Genomic DNA, 6,000 nt, shown 5'->3' with positions numbered 1-6,000 from the left:
ATCAGAAAAACAAGCATGCACTGAAGTTGTAAAAAAACTGCTAGAGACAGCTCTACAAATCTACAGTATCATCACATGAGGTTATCATGAAGAGGCCTTGGAAATACAGACAGCAGCATGATGTGGTGTGAGTTAGTGTTTGCAAGAGGACAGCAGATTCAGGACAGCATCCAGGAAACTGCTGTTAGCGTGATATCTGTCAGGCCACATTCACACTGCCAACATCTTAGTGACCTGCAAAAAGCATTTGAGAGAGAAGGTAAATGAGTTTCCGAGCTTTGTGTCCCTGCCATTTATATCCTGCTTGTCACTAAGTCAAACTCAGCTGAGCAGCGCTGCCAAGCCCCAGCTGCCTCCCTGTGAGCAACAGTCACAAAAAGGCACATCTTCCCAGTACTGCTGCCAGCAGTACATTAAAATTTTGCCCTTGGTTTAGCCAGGCATTTATCTGGAAAGGAAGGGTAGGATTCATCCAAACAGATGAAGGTAAATAAAATACAGAGAAGTGCATCTCAGGCCATCACTGAGTCTCCTCTAGCAATGAAATGAGAGGAACCAGCACTTGGAAGCAATGATCCACCCACCCTAAAGCAGGCAGCAGATCTAGGGGAGCTCGGAGGGATGGTATCTCCCTAGTGGCAATGCAAGGAGGCCACCTAAAAAGCCCAGGTGCAGATGTCAAAAAGGAGGGGACTATTTCCATTCCCACATGCTGGCACATGCTGCAATATAGCTAGTCCATGAGACCACTGACACCCAGGCCCAGGTCTGATGATTCCCTCCCAAATGAAGCCAACCACCAGATTTCCATTTAAATTAAAGACACTAAAGAGTTGGGGGAATTGTAACAGGCTTGCTAATTGGTCAGATTTGCTCTGTTTTTCATAATTTCTTAATTCTTCTGAGTTAAGCTTTTCCATTATTTAATTTCTTGAAGCAATAGGGTTTCCTCCCCTTTATGGAGGCTGGCATGGGCCACCTGTTCAAAATCTGACATGAAAACCTGGATGGCAGAAACAACAGTGGAAAGAAAAGACTGCTCAGAAAAACAACAAAACAAAACTTTTTCACACCTGTATTCGCAAAGATAATTCCCTGATCAGTTCTGGAATCGTCAATATGTAGAAAGGGTCCTATGCCAGAACTAAGTCCAAATAAATACCAGCTTATGTGAGGTCCTCCCTCCTTACTCCCTCTCTGAGGAGCCCATACTGAGCAAACTTTCCCCATCTGCTCTCCCACTATGATCCTTTGGGAACCCCAGCAAGAGGGAGAGAGAAGACCTCTGGTAGATTTGCAAAGCAGAATATGTTGCATTTATGTCCATGAGAAGAACTGCTCACTAGACACCAGTCCCGCTCGCTGGAAGAGGCAACTGCTTTTCTTCTAATGCCACCCCCATGTGGTTTGCACTGAAATCCCAAAGACTCCTCCTCCAGCAGCTGAGCAGACAAACCACAGCCCAGCCGCTTTCTCTCTCTGTGTTTCAGTTTTCCTCTTAGCAGAAGGGATAATAAAATTACCCAGCACTCAGGAATGCTGTAGTTTTAATTCATTAATATCTGTAAGTAACTTGGAGTTCCTCAGCCATAGGGGGCTCTGGGAATGCCAGCGGAAATGCTTTGCATCTTGTTGCTGTACTTCAATTTTACAAATTTCCCTACTGCATCCACTGATTCCAATAATTTGAGCTCTGAATTTTCTGACTCGGAAAATTCGAATCAGCTTTTGTCAATGATTCTGTGAGTAAAAATGTGCTCTTTGTCAAAGACAGGAAACGGGGAGCAGCGCTAGGCTATCTGTATGCTGCATGAGTCAGCCACAGTTTGTGCACCTGCTGTGACTTACAGTCTGAATGCATTGACTGCACTGCGAGATGCTGGTGTTGCAAACAGATGGATTTTGTATATCCTGTTAATGTTTCTGTGTGTAAGAGCTTCCCAGCAGAAAAGGATCATGTCCATGTGAGTATCAGATCCACTTACACTTATAGATTTTAGAATAGTAGGTTCATTTTACTCAGGCTGGAGATATAAATAGATTTATCATAGAGTGGGCATCTGGTTGTGTTTGTGAAGATGGCGACTTTCAGCAAATTAAATTTTAAATTAGCTTCTCTAAGCTGTAAGAAGAGGAGAAATGTGTGCCTCTACACACCAGCCCTGGAGAGCTCAGTTCCACCATACTCCAGCAAAATACCCAGCCTGGAGATAACACTACGCAAATTGTTGTTCTGCTCTCTCTCAATCACAGGGTTTTATTCCAAAAAAGTTATTGGAATGTTTTGTTTTCCTAAGGTTTAAGCAGCTTAGGCTGGGAAAGTTGCATAACCGTTTTCTATCTAAGTTTCAGACTTTCATGTACTGAGCTCCTTTTGCTTTGTTCATGTGCAGTCACCTTTTGCATGGGAAGGGACTAGAAAAGTAAACAAGTAAACTGAGCTGGATAAGAAGGGGAAAAGGGTTCTGGGAGTTGCTGCTGTGAATGCAGGAGAAAGGGAAGTGGGAGGTAGCAGAAGAACAGCCTGTGTACACACAAAATTGCTGAAATCTTTTTATCCACCTAGGCAAGAAGGCTGCAATGGGGCAGGGCACACACATGCCACACAACTGATTGCGCATGTCATCACCTTCCAAGGGAACTGGCTTTTCTGGATTGAGCAAAAATAGCAAAACAAGGGGGAAAAAAGTCATGAAAGTTAGCATGCTCCAACAACCACAGCAGGATGCTCTTTGTCACCCCTGGAAGCAGCATCTCTTGGCCACCTTAGTGGTGGGTTTAAGCATGGCTGTGGTTTGGGAGGAGGAGGAGGTAGAAGCTGCTAAAAAATTTGTCATTTTGTTATGTTTGTGAAGGGACCCCGACACCAGGAGGGACTGAGGTGCTGGGACAGGGATGCAGCAGTCCAGCCACGACCCCACTGCCCGAGCTCAGAGATTGGCAGAAGGTGCACTTAGAAGCTGCTGTCCAAGAAGCTGAACCCAGCTCTCAGACCTGCCTGTGTTTAGAGAGATACATGACACTGTACTTCCCTGCATTGCTGGCATCATCAGTAATGGAATGCTAAAAACCCACTGCAGACTGTAAAACCCTCGCTGCTGTTACCGGAATTTATTATGTGGGCAATTAACATAGGCAATCCCATTACCACTGGTGGGATTTATCTGAGTAAATCTCACATGTGTTATTCTTCTACAAAAACAAGCGATCAACTTTTTGGCTTGGCCTAAGTTTCCAAAGACAAATGTCTCCCCTCATTCATTACTAGCTACACAGCTTGTGGCCATGTGGTGTGAGTATAAACAAGCTGAACAAATGTCTAGTATGGGAAAGAATAATATGTTAATGCAAAAAATTGATTCAGTGATCTCTTTGCAGGCAGTGAGATGGATATTTCATTGCCAGGTCTGATGTAATATAGTAACTGTGTGATTAGCACTTAATGACTGGAGTTTGTTTCTTTTCCTTCCCAATCATTAAAGTCATGTTGATTTGCTCAGAACATATTGATAATTTCTGAATATATAGGCAAACAAATCAGAAACCACAACAGCCTGCTCAGGCTCTGTTTATTTCTGTGCACTGACAAGCAGCAGACCTTGGCAGATAGAGACATCTCCACCAGGGCAGGGCAGAGGACAAGGAAAAAGGGGATGAGGGAGTTCCTGAGTTGTCAGCCCTCAGAATTACCACAAGTCACAAGACCACATCCATCCAGAGGAAGATGACTGGGGCTCTGCTGCTGTTAAATCTGGGGGTCAGCATCCCACACAGCTGCTGAGCCCCCCTTGCTGTGCACCACACACAATTCACAGCCCTGAGCACAAACATTGACTTCATGAGTGTTGCAGCAAATCCCCAGCTGCGCAAGACCCAAAGCACTTCTCCTTCCATTCTTGGCCACAAAAGTCTTGCTTTCCAAGGTGGTTTCCTGCTTCCCTCCTCCATTACTTTCTGCAGCATTTCAGAGGTTCCAAGGCAAGGCTGCCCTTCATGCAGAGCACCAGTGTGTCTCTGCACCACAGGTCCATATGCCTTTTAGCACAGCTACTGCTATTATTTTGCTTTTGATTACATCTGTAAAATTTCCCAGTCCGGGGAGATCTGATCTTTCACCACCACTCAGACTGCTACAAGTGGTCCTCAAAGTGGGGCTCTTGAGTACCATGGCTGGGATTTTCAAAGATGTTTAAGAGGGGTGGGTGCCTACCTCCTGAAGTTTTACAGGAAGAAAAGATGGTTAATTCCTTTAGTTATGACTTCTTGTAAGAAAAGAGGTTCTCTGCCCACAGTGTGCAGCAAGGATGCTCTCATGCATGCTGTGAACTGACCTGTGTGAGCACATTTATGTCCCTGCTCATCACATGGCCCAGGGCAAGATGTATATAGGCTTTGTGCCAAAAACACTGCAGAGATTCTTATTCGTGTTCTGTGGGAGAAAAATCCCAAAACAGAACAAGCTACAGTTATGGATAAATATTCATCTGGCATTCAAAAGAAATGAAAAGATGCATCTCGAGTTGGTTTCCATCTGCTAGTGATGATCACGAGCTCCGTTACTGGAAGCAAAACCCAAGCAGCTAATTCGTCCCTATTGCCTCCAATGCCAGAGCAGAAAGCCTGTTTCCTACCCAAGTCTGTGTTACCAGGCAAACTGTCTGCCTGAGTGATGGACTTTATTATGAGCAGGAACTGTGCCAGGGCTTTGACTGTGGGCAGATGATGGCCACAGCATGTGGGAGGGTGGCATGGCCAAAGCGATCAGTACATCGCTCCGGGTGTCTCCTTGTTGTGGGATGCTCCTACTAATGTGCATGGATGGACAAAGTAGATCCCACCATATCAGTTAGAAACAGTGTTGTCATGTAGCCTAGATGTAAAAAATTACTCTTGGGTAAAAGGAACTCTCTAAAGAAAAGCTTGTATTGGTAAATAAAACAAGCCAGGACACTTTGCATCTTCCTAAGGGCAACTGAAGTGATACATCTCCCACCAGTGAACTCTGCACCCTCAAACCAGAACAGCTTCATCTTTGCTACCTGCTGGCTCCTGCTGTCCTCCCAGCTGTGCCACAGAATCTATGGCAGCAGTGGTTGGGATAGGTCAAAACCTTTGAGGGATTAATAATTATGGAGAGGGTCTCCAGCCTGTGCCCTGGCCCTGTTTAGCTCACTAGCCCATGTGTAGCCAAAGGGCCTGACTCAGGAGTCAAGCCCTTTGGAATAGGAAGTCCAAAGCTGACTTTTCTCAGTGTTGTGGGTTGTGCTGAGGCTGTGAGTCTAAACTGGGAATTCCCAAAAGAACTTGAATTCCCCTGTAATTAGTAAGGGAGCCTGGAGACCATGTACTGTCCCACTTACAGCCTACTTCCACTGGACAGGCACTGGGCCCAGATGGCTGATTTTGATATAAAACATGTTTTCACTATTTTTGTCACTCTCTCCCTGCTGCTCATGTGCTCGCTTCACCCAGCTGTGGCTCCCTCCTTATTGCGGCCTGGCTGTGGCCGTGACTGCCGATGACTCACAGCAGAGCTGTAAATACGGGGCTCAATACCTGAGTGTAAGCCAACACACCCCCACAGAGCAGTGCCAATCAGTGACACAGAGCTGGGTACATGGCAGGGGAAATGGACAGAAATCTCCCTAAATCCAACTTCAAAAAACTGGAAAAAAACTGACTGAAATCACTTTATTTCTGGGTTTGTATTTCCGATTGATACTGCCGTAGGTGGACATGTAAAAAATTGTAGGTGTCCTGCTGAATTAGATTTGGAGGCTACTGATGATGTTGTGTTACATTATAAATAGTATCTGCCTAAAGCAGTTGAATTCATTCTTATAATGCTTTTTTTCCCCCTTAAAATCATGATGCCAAGTCCAATAAATTGGTAGAAGAACTCCCACTCACTTCAGTAAATTTTGGATCAGATCCTGCAGGATTAGCCCACATGCGCTTTGCAGAGCAAGGACTTGCAGACAGCAGTGACAGATTGATGAG

This window comes from Aphelocoma coerulescens, chromosome 2 (assembly GCF_041296385.1).
Source record: "Aphelocoma coerulescens isolate FSJ_1873_10779 chromosome 2, UR_Acoe_1.0, whole genome shotgun sequence".
In the NCBI taxonomy this organism is placed as follows: Eukaryota; Metazoa; Chordata; class Aves; order Passeriformes; family Corvidae; genus Aphelocoma; species Aphelocoma coerulescens.
Note: the sequence above shows the minus strand (reverse complement) of the source record.